General features: G+C 41.1%; 1 protein-coding gene and 1 non-coding gene across 3 annotated transcripts in view; both read left to right on the plus strand.

Moving 5' to 3' along the window:
* Positions 1-15,950, plus strand: part of MAML3 (mastermind like transcriptional coactivator 3) — a 389,550-nt gene that overhangs the window by 21,880 nt on the left and 351,720 nt on the right. The gene's annotated exons all lie outside the window — the stretch shown is intronic.
* Positions 15,499-15,662, plus strand: LOC132236285 (U1 spliceosomal RNA). Its single transcript, XR_009453234.1, has one exon. It is a non-coding gene; the product is annotated as a U1 spliceosomal RNA (small nuclear RNA).

Below are 15,950 nucleotides of genomic sequence, written 5' to 3' on the forward strand. Positions count from 1 at the left end.
TTCTCCTCCCAGCTTGCCAAAGTTAAAATCTTATTTGGGCTTGAACACACATCTAGAGGACTAGCCCAGCTGCCCTTGGAGCTGTGTGTGGTGAGAGCCTGTGTGCGCACGCGGGTGTGCGTGTGTGTGTGTGTGTGTGTGTGTGTATGTGTGTGCGTGCAAAGGGCTTTCCGGGTCCTCCAGGTTGGGAGAAAGCCTCCGCTCCACAGACCCCATTGCCTAGTGTGAGCAGATGCTCCCTAACAGGAACCAACTAGTGGTTAGAGCGTGAAGCTCCGTAAAGGCTGGGATTTTTGTCTCTTTGGTTCCCTTCTGTCTTCTGGCCTAGGACTAGTCCTTTGGACGTAGTAGGAGTTCAACATACATTGTGGACTTAATTAATTTTATAGCCAAGCATGGTTGTCCTTTGGCACAAGGTTTCTACTCTAAGTTCCATACTTCCCTCCCCATCTTTCCCTTTTAATAAACCAATAGAGTTCTCTCATCTGTGTATTTATCTAAATCCTTCTTGAGCCTATGGATAGTTTTGGCTTCTGTACCTGCTGAAGTGATGAGTTTACTTTTTTCATTAAGGAGACCCCAAGATCTCGTATGTGTTCTAAAGCACCCTTCATAATCAAAGGCAGGGGGTGGTGGTGGAGGGAGAGGGGCCCTTGGAGGAAAATGGACAGATGAGGGGGCAACAGAGAGTCAGGGCACAGGAGTAGGGGCCTCACCGGTTAAAGAGGAGCTCTCTGTCATATCACTTCGGTCTTGCTGTGCAGGTGATGCTGTCTGTGAGGCACTGCATGAAGGCAGTGATGCTGTAATTTAGTGAAGTGACTTTATTTGGTGTGAGCGGTGGCTCAAAGTTTAAGGACAATAGATTTTTTTGATCTTCCATTCATAGCTGGTTCTTAACACCCACATATAATTTGCAGAATGAAGTAAGATAGGCAGGAGACTTGGCTTGCATTCTGGCAAATAGTTTCCTTAATATTAAATCTCTGTGCCTTTGGTAAAGTTATTTAATAAGTAGGTCTCAGTTTCCCCACCTGTAAAGCAGGGGTAACAGTAGTTCTGTCCTCACGATGCTGATATGAGAACTGAGAGATAGAATTCATGTTGAATTTTCAGTCAAGTTCTGGATACATAATAAGCATTCTATAAATATCAGCTGTTATTATTAGCACGTCACCCAGATGCCTACTGTTGTGCCTCATGATGGCAGGCTCAGTGGGTAGCCAACATGTTTTCTCCACACACACAAAAATTGAGCGTGACTCTGTGTGGTGGGTGTTGTAGGGGAGAGTTGAGGTTTTGATGCTGGCTCCCTTGCCCCTCTTGTGTGGAAAGTATTTAGCCTGTGTAGACTCCATTGCAATGACTTTCAACATGAGTCCAAATTCCTTCAGCACTGTTATTGTTATTCATTTCAAACTTAACATGCATATGCTGCCTTCCATTATTTATCATTACCATTCCCATGGCACCTCTAATGAGCAAGAAGCTGGGCAAAGCATTAACAGAACAGCCACAACTGGGCTACCACCCCTGCCCTGGAGGAGCTGGAAGAGGATTTGGGTGGAGGAAGGATGGAGGTGTGAACCCCGGGGCATGAGCAGGGAATCACAAGTGGTTTGGTGTTGTTGAAACAGAGGTTCAGGGCAAGTAGTGATGGGAGAAGAGGCTGGCAAGATAGGCAGGTGTTAAGATTCGAAGGGCCTTATAAGTCATGCTCAACAGCTTAGACCCTGTGATATATGTGAGGAGAAACCATCAAAGGGAGTGACATGGTAGACTTTAGATAAAATATTCAAACCCATATGAAGGATGGGTTTGAGATAAGGACTAAGTCAGGGAGGTCAGTTAGGAGATTGTTGAATACTCCAGCAGGAGATGGCAAAGAGCTTGAAATAGGTGAGTGGTAGGTAGAGATGGAGATGTGAGACAATTTTCAAAAACAAGGTAAGGAAGTAATTATTGAGTAGATAAAGATGATTTGAAGGGATCTGCAATGACTAAAGGGTTTCTGGCTTGTGCGATGTCATCATTATCCACTACAGGAAATGCCTTAGGTTTGGGAGGGAAGATGATCAGTTCATCTGTGGATATGCAAAGTTTAAAGAGCCTTTCCCTGAGAGATGTCCAGTAGCCGTTTGGATGGGCAGCCTAGAAGATAGCCCAGAGGTCTGAGTTGCAGGTGTAGACATTGAAGATGGCTAAACCTTCAGAGTGGGTGGAATTGGCAGAGGTGTGCAGTGTGAAAAGAGAGCTAGGCGGGAGCCTTGGAAAACAACATTCGGTGGGGGCTTTTTGAAGGAGATCCTCAGAAGGAGACGAAGAGGGAATAGTCCCATCCACTGATGAGAGGAACAGGAGGACACTGGTATAGTGAAAACTAAGGAGGGTGTAGCCAGTAGTCCACAGGGAGCAAGACAAGGACCAAATGGTGCCCTGGCATTTGGCACCTGGAGAATCCTGGTGTTTTGTCAGGGTCGTGGCAGGGGGATGGTGTGCACAGAGGTAGTGGATGAGAAGTGTGGCAGAGGGGAGGCTGGCTTGGAAGGGAAATACTGTGTGCCTAAGAGGTAGGGAGGGGACTAGGAGGAGATCTCACATTCAAGAGAGGGGACCCCTTTCAAGTGAATATTTGTGGTTCGGTGGTAGTTGTTGTTCCTACAATGTCCATTATAGTCTATTATTATTATTTTAAAAGAGTCCTCTAAATTGAATTATGATGTTGCCTCTTTAAAAGGTGTACATTCTCTACTAGATAGGAGTGAGATGGTCAGTTGATTTGCCTTGTGCATGAGTAAGTATATGTGTGTAATATAATTTGGATTCTTGCAAAGGACAAGTAATAATGCCATGTGATTACCAATAAATTTTTTCATGGTGAGTACTTTATTGTTTCTAAATATACACAGTTTAATAGCTTTTATTTTGTAAAAAAAAAAAAAAAAAGAAAGAAACCCATGCTTTATATTGAGTATTTATTAGCTTATATATTAATATTAATTTCTGTTCCGATATGAGTCGGAGTGTCTTTTAATAGAATCTATATGAATTGAATGTCAAAACTTCAGGATATTGAAAAATAAGCTAAAGTTGGGCTTAATTAAAAAACCAAAGTCATTGCCCAGTTTCTTTAATTAAAGAACATTAGAAAACAATTAATTTATATGAATCATTTCTTTTGGAAGAATTCGCCTCCCTGCATTTTAGAATCTGGGTAGGAGTGGATTGGATGGGATATAGGGCGCTTGTAGACTGGGTGTCAACCTGGTGGGACTTGCTTTCATGGTAGTCTCTGATGTGGACAAGTTACTCTGTTAACGATCCTAATCATGGAGGTTAGGCTGCCCCTGCCTGTATTTCCTACATTAAGGACAAGGTAGAGTCCATTATTTCTAGGAGTTCACTAGCACAACGGCTGTGGTGAAGGGTCAACTCAAGACTAATTAGAGTTGGAAATAGGCCTGGTGGCCTTGAAAATCCAAATACTAAACCCACCTTCCCTGGTGGTTCTGCTTTTTAAAGCAGTGCCCGGGATTCTATTCTGTGATGGCTTTTGGCTTCTATTCTTTCATCCAGATTTTATTGTGCTTCTCAGGGATGATTGTGCAGTGTCCCCAAGCTCTTGAGTGAGCACATGCTAGTGGTTATTATTTCTTTCCAAATTAAGAGAGACTTGGAAATGTCTGAGTGTTTTTCCCTGCTGGACACTTTCCTACCAGATCTAGTGGGTGCACTTTAAGGAAGTTGCTTCACTGTATTAGGGTCACAGAGCACTGCACTAGGCACCTGCTAGGAGCTGCAAAAACAAGTCAACACAAGTTCAGTCTAGGGTGCATTTAGGGGCAAATCAAGAAGGTAGTATCTTGGGCATCATTTTAGAGTAGCCATCATTTTTTAGCTCCCCATCCCCAGGGACGCTGATGTACATGGCAGGTCACACAGTGCAATGGTGGGTGAAACCTGGATGTATAGGAAGACACAAGGAAACTGGAGAGAAAAGGCAGGATAGATGATTGTTAAAAACCTCAGAGACAAAGGTAAAGCTAGACCTGTTGGAAGGACTCAAGTTGGAAGTTTGAGAAGAGAGGAAACTAAGAAGTGGTTTTTGGTAAATATTTGGAAATTTTGGGGGGAAATCTGACTGGGTTATTCCTAAAAACTGGCATAAAACTTGGGGATTTATAATTCAAACTTTAATTTTGGGGTTTGTAGCGAAAAGTGACACAAAAGGAGTCTCACTTGTCTTGAGGCTGAATAAAAAAGACCTCCGCTTGCTCTACCCCAGAAATCTTACAAAGATTTCTTTTTATGAGTGACTTCTCTCTCACCTGCTCATCTTCATTACTCAGAGGGTCTACACAGTGTCTGACTGCATGCAAAGAAATCAATCATCTTTTAAAGATGTCGCCCCATAAAGTTAAATTTAAAAAATATTTCCTCTTTAAATGCATCATCTCATTCGAGTCAAAATACTAAGAAGTAATAATGGACTTCAAACATGGTTCTTCTGTGGGGAGCGGGGGGCGTAAACTGTGCTGTACTTTCTTGTGGGGCTAAGAAGGGGATTTACCTGAACCTATCAGACTTAGGATCCAGAAAACAGAAAGATACATTTGAGATTTTGAGAGAGAGAGGTCGAGGAAGAGGGAGAGGGAGAGGGAAAGAGAGAGAGGGAGAGCGAGCGAGCGAGAGAAAATGAACATGTATCAATTTCTCATCTACTTAAAAAAATATGTCTTTGTAAAAAATTTACTCATAACCCCACTCTTCAGAGGTGCCATGCAGAGGGGAGTTGCAGGTGTAGACATTGAAGTAAAATTGGGGAATAGTGTTTCAGACTTTTAAAAAATTATGTGCATGTAGACATATATGCATTTTTCCCCTTTTTCCAAAATTGTTAATCTCTTATAATAAATATTATAGTTTATTTTGTTGTATATTTGTAAGCCACCTTAAACCTTTTCTGGAACAAGATGGGACTAAATAAATATGGAGTCACAGTGTCATCTAAAAGTGAATGTAATCCAAATTGGGCCAGCTCTTTCTTGATTGTAGCTATCTCTTTACAAAGCTATAGAGCAGCGGTTCTCAACCTGTGGGTCGCAACCCCTTTGGTGGTCGAACGACCCTTTCACAGGGGTCGCCTAAGACCATCCTGCATATCAGATATTTGCATTACGATTCATAACAGTAGCAACATTACAGTTATGAAGTAGCAACGGAAATAATTTTATGGTTGGGTCACAACATGAGGAACTGTATTTAAAGGCCAGAAGGCTGAGAAGCACTGCAATACAGCATTACCTGGAAGAAGTTTGAGATGCTCAGAATATCTATTTTGTCTTATTTATAACTAGAAGCCCGGTGCATGAATTCATGCATGGGTGGGGTCCCTCGGCCTGGCCAGTAATCGGGTCCAACTGGGGAGGCCAGTGGGCCGGGGGGAGAGACCACGGAAGTTTGGCCACTGGCTGGCCTGGAGGAGGTACTGGGGAGGTTGGCCGGCCAGCTGGAGGGAGGGATTGCGGGAGGTTGGTCAGCTGGTGGTGGGAGGTTGGCTGTGGGAGTACACTGCATTGAGCGCCTGCCCACTGGTGGTCAATGTGCATCACAGTAACTGGTCGACCGGTCGTTTGGTTGTTCAGTCACTTAGGCTTTTATATATATAGAAGACTAGAGGCCCGGTGTATGAAATTCGTGCACTTTGGGGGGGGCGTCCCCTCAGCCCAACCTGTGCCCTCTTGCAGCCGGGATGTCTGATTGCCAGGGAGGCAGGAGAGGCACCTGCCACTGCCGCTGCGCTTGCCAGCTGTGAGCCTGGCATCTGGCTGAGCAAGCAGCACTCCCCTTGTGGGAGCACACTGACCACCAGGGGGCAGATCCTGCGTTGAACATCTGCCCCCTGGTGGTCAGTGTGCATCATAGCGACCGGTCGTTCCACCATTTGGTTGATTTGCATATTAGCCTTTTATTACATAGGATATCATAAACATATTGGTTTAGTAGAGAATGGAGGAGATTGGAGGATAAAATAGTAAGAAAATTTCAGGAAAGCTCAAACCTTGTCAGTAGGATCAAAGGTACTTACAGATACTTACTTAAAATTTAGTTAAATATTGGTGTGCTTTATTTTAAAAAATGATGATACATTCAGATTTACAAAATGGATTCACTGTTGATGATAATGCTTGTCATCAAAATATTTTTCTTTAGGTAAATCATTTGCCTCACTACCCTTGAAGTACACATACGTGTAGTATCTTTTCCAAATTTTGCTTCTAAAAAGCCCTATATCTCATCCAATCCACATGCTACTTTGAGGGAACAAAGTCTACAAATAAAGTCTATCTGTAGAACTCTATTTTTTTACTTTGCTGTATTGAGTCTCTAGCAACACAAGTAAATCAGTGGCTAATGTATGAAAATAGAGGTTTTTCCCTCAGCTCTGGAGTCTACATAGCCTGACAACTTTTTTTTTTTTTCTGTTCAGAGCAGTGATGTAGGTGTGACTGTCAGCCAAAGAAGATTTCTGAGTGCTTTCAGAAGAACATTGGGATTTATTTACTATTAGAATCCAGGGAAGGATTGTAAAGAGGCTAAGCTGGTTTTCTAAGGCCATAAAGATTGGATTATTTATGTGAAAATTAGATGCCTTGAACATTTAAAATTTTACCTGGACCATGGTCAGTCCCAATGAAACATTATTTGAACCTCTTTGCCACAACTAGAGACAGATAGATCTCTTTGCTTCAGAGACTACCATGTAAAAGAAAATAAAAGCTCTAAGAAGCCAAGAAATTGAGTCTGAGTTCATCATAGTTTATGTGCCCAAATGAAAATGACTCTGCCCTAGCCAGGTAGGTCAGTAGGTTGGAATGTCGTCCCCAATATGCCTAGGTTGTGGTTCAATCTCCAATCAGGGCATATACAAGAAGTAACCAATGAATGCATGGATAAGTGGAACAATGGGTTGTTCCGCTTTCTTCCTCTCTCTCTAAATCAACCAATAAATTAAAAGAAAAAACATAATTCTACCTTTTGATGTTTCTTTCTGCAACATATCTGGTGGCAGAAATTTTTAGTAAAATAGCTCTTCTATAAACTTAGAAAAATGCAGACTGTATTAAAAACTTAATGAGAAGTCTGACCCTCAGTCTAGATTCAGAGTTTTTAGCCCAAAACATCTGCTCTGACACTGGAAGTACATTAAAACCACTGTTTGTTTTTGTTTTGTTTTATTTTTAAAATAGTAGTTAATGATCACCTCAAGGTAACCCATCCTTTGAATGTGATGCTTTCGCTCTCAGAAGAAGTACCGAAGGACACCTTTTCCCTGTTGGTAATTTCAAAATGAAAACTGAGAGGAAAAGAATAGTTAATAACATATCCATGTGTTTCTCCATGAGGAAAAAAAAGATTAAGAAGAAACTATTAGATCTTAGCCATGACCATCTTTATATGGGAAAAGGTGAATTCTAATGGACTGCATTCAAAATTAGAACTGTGGGAAAGAATTATATGCAACAAAATGCAAAAGATTAATGTGGAAGCATGATGCCTAAGAATCAGATACCCTTAACATGTTAATCTTTATCAGGCACATTTGCACATTTCCATGCTATCAATAAGGAATTAGAGAAACAAGGATGATATCAGTTTAACCAAAGGTTTCATTAATTTGGCTTTGGTTAATAACTACTTTTCTAAGACACCATCTAGCTTAGATGTACAGCTTTCTGTATAAGGTATCGGTTGTAACCTGTAATTTAATGCTGCTTGTTACTCATTCGGAGAGGCACTTAGATTCGCAGGGCAGGCGTCACACTTTGGTTAGCTTTTAACCTCAGGAGACAAACGTGACTGTGATTGGAAGTCTCTTTTCAAGCCCACAGTAATTATTAATTTGCTTCTTTGGAATAGCTAATAGCAGTTGATAAAGTGGAGAGATTTAGAGATGTTTGGCCACAGAGGAGTGCCTGTCTTCAAATGCATCAATAGTGTGTAACCCAATGTGTCTCCTTAGAAGTTCTGTTGAAGAAATCTGTAATGACTGCATGACTGCATTTAGGGAAACTAAATGCACCACCCATCAGTTCATATCCATAAATAGACTATGAGGTGTGTGTGTGTGGGGGGGGGGGGAGTAAAAATAAATGAATCCAGGCAGGTATCAAATTATTTGAATTAAATTGATTCCTATCTAATATAAGACTCTCATGGCTAAATCTAGCTTCCTTTCAGGTCACCTGAAATGAGTAGACAATGGTTACAATTTCATCTCAAACATAGATATTAAAAGTTATTGATTACAGTAACATCCTTTAAAATGGTCTCTAGAAAGGGTTATTTAATGGAAAACTGAATAGGTTTTTCTATTAGGTGAGATTGGCACTGAGGACAAGATCTTGAGGTTGACTTCATCATGACTTTTGCCTTGAATTCTGTGGAAATGCTGTCATAGACATTGACTTGTAGAATATGTGTTGAAGCTTTGTTTAACTGAAGTTGCAGTTAACACTGCCATTCCTCTAGCTAACAAGCCTATATTAGTTTCCAAATCCCTTGTCAAAAAATAATTTGGTTGACTTGGATGACTACATTTAGAGTATAGGGTCCCGTGTCCTTCCTTTGTGTGCCATCAGAGGCCTCGGCAGGAGGGACAGAATCTAATCCACTTGGATCTCTTGATCTTGTAGATGTTACTTTTGCATTTGGAGAACGCGATGCCTTCTTCTCCTGCTGTAGCTCATTCAGTTCCAGTGGGCTGTAATATAAACACTGACCAGATGAATGAATCAGGGCTGTCCAAAATGTTTTCAATGGTATATACTTTTGTCTTGTTAGGAACTCATTTTCCCCCACAGTAGAATATAGATGCCCCACAAAGATAGTTCAGGTCATGATTCTACTACCAGATCCTCCTATGTAATTTGTATTTCTTCTTCTTCTTTTGCTTGTTCTCATTCTCCTTCTTTTCCTTCTTCCTCCTCCTCCTCCTTCCTTCCTCCTCCTTTTCTTTCTCCTCCTCCTTCTTCTTATTAGCTAATACTTATATGGTACTGACCATGTATCAGAAACTGTACTCAGCCTCTTACTCTTACTAACTTATTTAATCTCCAAAGCAGCCAATGAAATAGGAGTATTTGAAGATGAAGAAACAGAGGCACAGAGAGGATCTGCAAAGTGTCCTGACCCAGGTCATACAACTAGTGAGTGGTAGACCTGTGGTTTGAACTTAGGCAGTCTAGTTCCAGAGTCTGTGCTCATGACTATTATTTTTTAAAAGACTGAACTCTGTGTTTAAGTTTCTCCACAGGAAAATCCCGTAAATATTTTGACTTGTAGCTGATATCAGAGAGAAAATCTTTGTGGTAAATGTGTAGCTGTAGACCCTGAAGACATGCCTGTGTGGCCATCATGATTCTCATTTTAGAACATTTAAAAAATGAATTTAGTGTGTTCTTTTAGGGTTTGATTTCTTTTGTATGTTTGCATATATGACTGGGTATGGTTATCTGTGAGAAGCCCTAAAAATATGTGCACAGAAACTGAGAATTACTACATAAAATTATTTTTAATCTGAACTCTTGGCCTCTGATATTGACTGAGAACCTGTTTGGCTCCTTGATAATCTCAGGCTTTTGAAACTTAATTTTAAGGCTATATCTGGAATTTAGAAACTTTAAAATTTGTATTTTCATGAAACCTGCAAAGGTGGCATCGGTTTACTCCAGTTTCTCTGTTGTCTACTAATGATGTTGGTGTGTTTAGTGAATTAAAAAACAACACAATTTACAAAGAATTTCTGATTTGGAATACCTGGCTTTGTCACTGTTGGACCATTTAAATATTTTCTTAAGGAAATAAATATTCTGGAAACCATATTTTTAAAGTTTTGTATTTGGAATATGCTTAAAAACAAACCATTGCATTCAAATTTAACTTTATTTTTGGAGACTAGATTTTTATGGGGTCCAAAGTCTTACTTGAGAGAGAACAAAGAGTGTTTAAGAAAACATAAAGGAAGTACTTGGATCAATATAATTAGGAACCCCAAACATGTCTTTGTGGATTATAGTACCTAAGATATACGATAATGTCCTTCCCTATAATTAGTATTTTACTTGCATTAAGGTCCTAAAAATCACTGCAAATCACAATAAGCATAAAAGAAGAAACAAAGAAACCTGCATTTTGGGAACAAAAACCAGAACTTTTAGAAAAAAAATATTTATTTTTCTATTACAGTTGACATTTAATATTATTTTACATTAGTTGCATGTGTACAGCATAGTGGCTAGACAATTATGTAATTTACAAAGTGACACCCTCCCCCCCCTCAATGAGTCTAGAGCCCACCTGGCACCATACACAGTAAAAGCAGAACTTTTTATTCCACTGAGGGAGAGGAGAGACAGTCCGAGCCTGGAACTAGAGCTTCTAACGGGAGTTGAGGTGTGGTTATTAGCGAGAGTGCGCCGAGAGCTCACGTTGAAGAAGGTGACCCACGGAGCTGTGCAGTGTGCTTGGGTAACATGCCATATGCTTTTTATAAGTCTCACCTGGGAGGGGAGATGTCAATTGATGAAATCCCATGACACTTCTTTACAAGCCAAGTGTTACTGATCCAGTTTGGTTGGCTGTGCTTAGCTTCCTTAAACCTGCACAGTTTCAGTTGAGTAAAGCATGATTCACTCCCTGCCCCGTGGGGTATAAACCAGCTGCAGTGGTTTAGTCTGGAAGTGGCCCTAGCCACCGTGGATGGAGGGCGGTGGGGTTGGCACCGGGGTTAGAGTGGCAGTTTCTGACATGACTTTCAGAAGGAATTGAATCTTTCCAGGCATCCAGAAGTCACTTGGTTACACGTGACTTGTGTTGTATTCTGCGTTTTTGGACTCTCCGTCCTTGTACTGTAGTAAAATGGACATCCTTTTGATTTCTGACGACTGGCAGTGGCCCTGACCATGAAGGACAGTGTTCTATATGCAGGTATCTTTCCCAGGAGACCACGTGGCAACACTCCAGGGCTGATGATGAGTTAGGGGCTTCCTGAGTCTTAAAAGTACAAAAGGGCCGGTTGTCTAGGGCTCTGGATATAGGATGGAGTTGTTTGGAACACACGCAAAACAGTAAAAAGTCAGAATGCAGGAATGCAGCGTGACTTGATTCATTTGAACCCAGATGTTCAGAACTTGTGGTCATTGTAATATGGCTTTTTACCGTATATCTACAAACATCAGCAAACAGAAGTAAGGGAAGATGTTTAACCCATTAAATAAAATAAGCTGCTTTTATTAGAATCACCTATTTTTTTAAACAGTACAATAACTGCAAATAAAATTACCAAAATGAGGATCTTAAAGGACATGTATTTAGCATTACAGTTATACCTGTTTCTAAGTAATTCTTACCTTTTATTAGTCCATGTCCCCTTACTGTCAATTAGTATGAATTAATAAATATTTTCTCTATTTTAATATCTGCATTTCCAGTATCAATTTTTGTGTATTTGGGACAACCTTCTATATTAAAACTTAAATTTTAAAAAGAAGATTTTTTAAAATCCTCAATAATAATTTTTATTATTATTAATTTGAGGGGCAGGGGAAGAGAAACATCGATTGAGAGAGAAACATTGACCCGGGAACGAACCTGCAACCTGGGAATGTGCCCTGACCGGGAATCAAACCCACAACCTTTTGGTGTACAGGAGGATGCTCCAACGGGGGCTTAAAAGGGCGATTTTTGCCTTATAGGAAAGAATCTTAATTTCTCAAGGTCTCCGTGTTAGTATTTACTTAATAGCAAGATTTCCCCATATAAATGTTTGGTTATTTGTATTCAGTTTTTCAGAAGCATTTCAGTTGCATAAATTGAGTACACTTTGTGTTCTTTATGCATCCGTTCCCAATTCCAAGTCAGGGATTATATAGTGTGTGTCCAAGGTCATCAAGAAATGAATTCATGCAACTGTTCTTCAATCTTAAACCTGCTTCTGAATAGCTCTGTGGGCCTGGGGTCTGTCTGCCTGAGGAGACCGATTACTTTCTAGATTTATCTTGGCGTTAGTCTTTTTGCACTCAGTGATTTGTGTTATTGTGGATGTAAACGTTTATGTATTAATGTGCATGCCCAAGTAAAAATTATACGGAGAGCTTTGCATACCGCACTTGTTTATGAATTGCTCATTTTTTTTCCTAGCCATAGTTTTATTTTAAAAGTGAAAATTTAAAGCAAAAGTGTTTGTGTTAATGAGGAGTGAGCGCTTGGGTTTCAGGAAGAGGAAAAGCTTATACTTTAAGACTTAAAATAAAACGTATTGTTATGGGCTATGAATAACTCGGAAGTAGTGCTAACTCAGGTGGAAATCTTGGTCGAATGAAATCCTTGGGCAGAAAGGTAATGAACTGAAAACAAATTATTTTACACATCCATATAGGGCAAATGTTTAACAAAATTTCAGTAGCATAATTAGTACATTGCAATGAAAGGAGACTTCATGAGTCTTATCCTGTGGAATATTATGGCGCTTTAGGAGACAAGTTGGGGCTTTTTATTTCAATAAGACAATTTGTTTGCGTTGTATGAAGTGATAGTATATTTTCACTATTAAAAAAATCTACTTAAAAAATTGAGACAAATTGGGAATTTTAACCCTACTGAATGTATGATATTAAGGGATCATTAGTAAATACTTTTCAGATGTGATAATGGCATTATAGTTATATTTTTTGAAAAAGAGAATAACATTTAAAGGTACATTCTGACATTTTTACAGCTGTGATACGGTAACTGAGATTTTCTTTCATATAATACGAAAGGGGAAGTGGGTGTCCTGTCCGTTTGGGCTGTTGTAACAAATGACCATAGACTGGGTGGCTTATAAGCAGCAGGCATGTATTGCTTATGGCTCTAGAGCAGTGGTTCTCAGCCTTGGCTGCACATTAGAATCACCTGGGAATCTTTTTAGAATCCTGATTTCTGGGCCTCATCCTCCGGAAATTCTGTTTCTTTGTTAGTACTAATGTGGCCCCATCCCATAACAAAGAAACAGAAATTTCCAGAGGATGAGGCCCAGAAATCAGGATTTTAAAAAGATTCCCAGGTGATTCTAATGTGCAGCCAAGGTTGAGAACCACTGCTCTAGAGCCTGAAAGTCCGAGGTCAGGTTGCCAGCATGGTCAGGTGAGGGCCCTCCTCCTGGTCGCAGACTTGGACCCTCACATGGCAGAAAAGGCTGCACATCCCTCTGGAGCCTCTTTGATAGAAGGGCACCAATCCCACTCAGGAGGGCTCTTCCGCATGGCATGCCTGAGGCATCTCCCAAAGGCCCCACCTTCTCAGGCTACCACCCTTGGGGTTAGGATTTCAACATGTGAATTGGGAGGGAGACACAAATATTCAAGCCATAGAATTGGGGTTGAGGTGTAGATGAAACCCATGGGTTGGAGCTGAGTAGTTTAAGTTTACATGTTTGACTTTTCCAAAAATAAAAGGTTTGAAAAAGGGAAAAAGCACACATATACACAACACTTATACAGTGAAAATACATCAGTATTTTGTTAAAGATAGTTAAGGAGGGTTTCAAGGGAAGGAGGTGCCTAAAAATATCAGTGGTTTGATTGCGTTGCAATTATATATAGCTATATACAGCTACGTGATTTAAAAACCCAGTAATATTATAGTTTTATTTTAATTGAGATAAGCCTGTACTTAAGTGAAAGAAAAAAGAATACTAGCAGTTTTGGCAACAGTCTTTAATTCAGCAAACATTTTTTTTTAAAGCTCCTCTGTGCCAGGAACTGTAGAGATAGTTGGAAATTCAAAGAACACAGATACGGGCCTCTTGCTAAGGTAGCTGGTGAGACTTTTACATGTCGTTCCCCAGGATCATGTGATAAGGGCTCTAGTAGAGTCACACAAGAACATGAAGATTGGAATGATTCTAGGAACACGGAGGTTGGAATGATTTAATTCTACTTTTGGGGTCGGGGAGCAGTAAAGAGCATGTCAGAGAAGACTGTACAGGGGGCTGGTGTCTGATCTGGGCCTCAAGGGATGAGTAGGGTTGTTCTAGGCTGGGAAGATGGGAAAGCCATTGCAGACACTGGAAGCAGCAGGGTCAGCAGCACGCAGGTGGGAAAATGAGTTCGCCGATGGCGATAGTTTCAGTGAGTGTGAAGTGCCAGGTGCAGTGGGGTGGGTGGGGTGGAGGATGAGGCCAGTAAAAGAACATGAAAATAAATCCAAAATGTGCATTTTGCCCCCTTGCGCAGAGAGCAGTATCACTGAGACCTGTTAGCCTGGATCTCCAGGCCCAGCTTCAGGCGACAGCTGTGACTGTGGGTAGGATTTATCACCTCATTTGATTTGTGGGGTTCTAGGTAGACTAACTGCAGTGGCCCTTCACTTGGGTAGACAGGTTGGCATTTGTGTACTGATAAAGTTCGCTAACAGCTAATGAGCACTTCCACTTCACTGCCAAACAGGTTGCTCCCTTGCTTTGAGGGAGTTCTGGTTGCCTCCCTACTTTATTGAATGATATTGATGCAGTTGGAAGCCCCTCTAGTAGGTATGTCCCTGCTACTATTTCCTGGAGTGGAAGCGGGAGGCTCTGACCCTCTCAGGCCAGTGGAGGGCTGTGTGTCTGGCCTCACTGAAGAATTATCTTCCTACCGCTGGACCTCAGGGCCACAGTGAGAAGCTGGCACTGCTTCTGAGCAGAGGTGGACTTGTACCAGGAAGTCAATGAAATTTGAATTTCAGGTCCTCTCCCCTTTACAGCTATTTACAAAGTTCTGGGAGGGTCCCTGGACATTTTCAGATAGTCACGCTTTATTTTCTAGTCATTTCATTCCTAACTGATTAAATAGTCCAGGCTTCTGAATAGCCCATGCTTCTGAGCATCTTCTAGAAGGGTCTCCGCTTTATTCTTTTTCTTCCTGAAAAGAACCATATTATCGTCCTTACAGATCAGTCACAGATTACTAAGCAATTGCATGTTAAGCAGAAGCTATTTCCTGAGCAAGTGAAATGTGATAAACAATTTGGTAGCGACACAGGAGGGGAAGGAACCCACACCCCCTCCTTGTAGGTTCCCTGGGTGGATTCTACTGGTCCTGCAGAGAATCTTCGCTAAGTTTGGCCCTGACCAAGGCTGACTGCTGGCATGCTGTCCGTTGTGTCCTCCATCCCTGCCCTATTGCTTTGGAACTCTGATCTCTGTTCTCATTTTTCTTCTCTCTGACCTGAAGCCGCCTCCTGGCTTTCATAGGCCAGCTGTGTGTGGCCAGTTGCAAAGCCAGTTCCATGTCGCTGGGACGGAGCACATGAATTGGGTGCATGCATTTCTTGCCTACTTTCTCCAGATGGCCAGTGATGTTTCCATTCTATATTGAACAGACAGACACTTAGTTTTACATTGCTTCCTTTAATGTATTTGCATCATAGTCCTGGAAACATCAGGTCAACATATTACATTAAAAATATGGGGTATATATGCTTACTTGGCAGGGGCGATACCATGATCACGAAGGTGGTTTCCCCAGGGTGAGGCTTACCCATTGCACTCTGGGTATGCGGACCCCTGTTATTTCCCCAAATGTGGGAAACTCAGCTGCATAATTTGTGGTATTGGGGGACTGCGTTTGCGCTCTCCCCTGAGGGGGAAATAATATGGAGCATGACTTGAGGAAAAGGTTACATACCAGGGCTGGTGTAGGAAAAGTATAACATGGGCCAGAACATCTTATTGAGCCAGAAAGTAAGGGTGATGGTCAAAGAGTTAAAAGGACTGCAGAGCCTGCTTGATGGGCTCCCATTGGCCAAATTGGGAGGCTTTGGACATCAAAATGAATATAGTAATGTATTATAGCCAATTTAGTAAAATAAGAATCCATAAGTCCATACTAATATAAGAATTGAATAAATAAGTAAGTGGGAGGAGCAAA

This window comes from Myotis daubentonii, chromosome 5, assembly GCF_963259705.1.
Source record: "Myotis daubentonii chromosome 5, mMyoDau2.1, whole genome shotgun sequence".
Lineage (NCBI taxonomy): Eukaryota > Metazoa > Chordata > Mammalia > Chiroptera > Vespertilionidae > Myotis > Myotis daubentonii.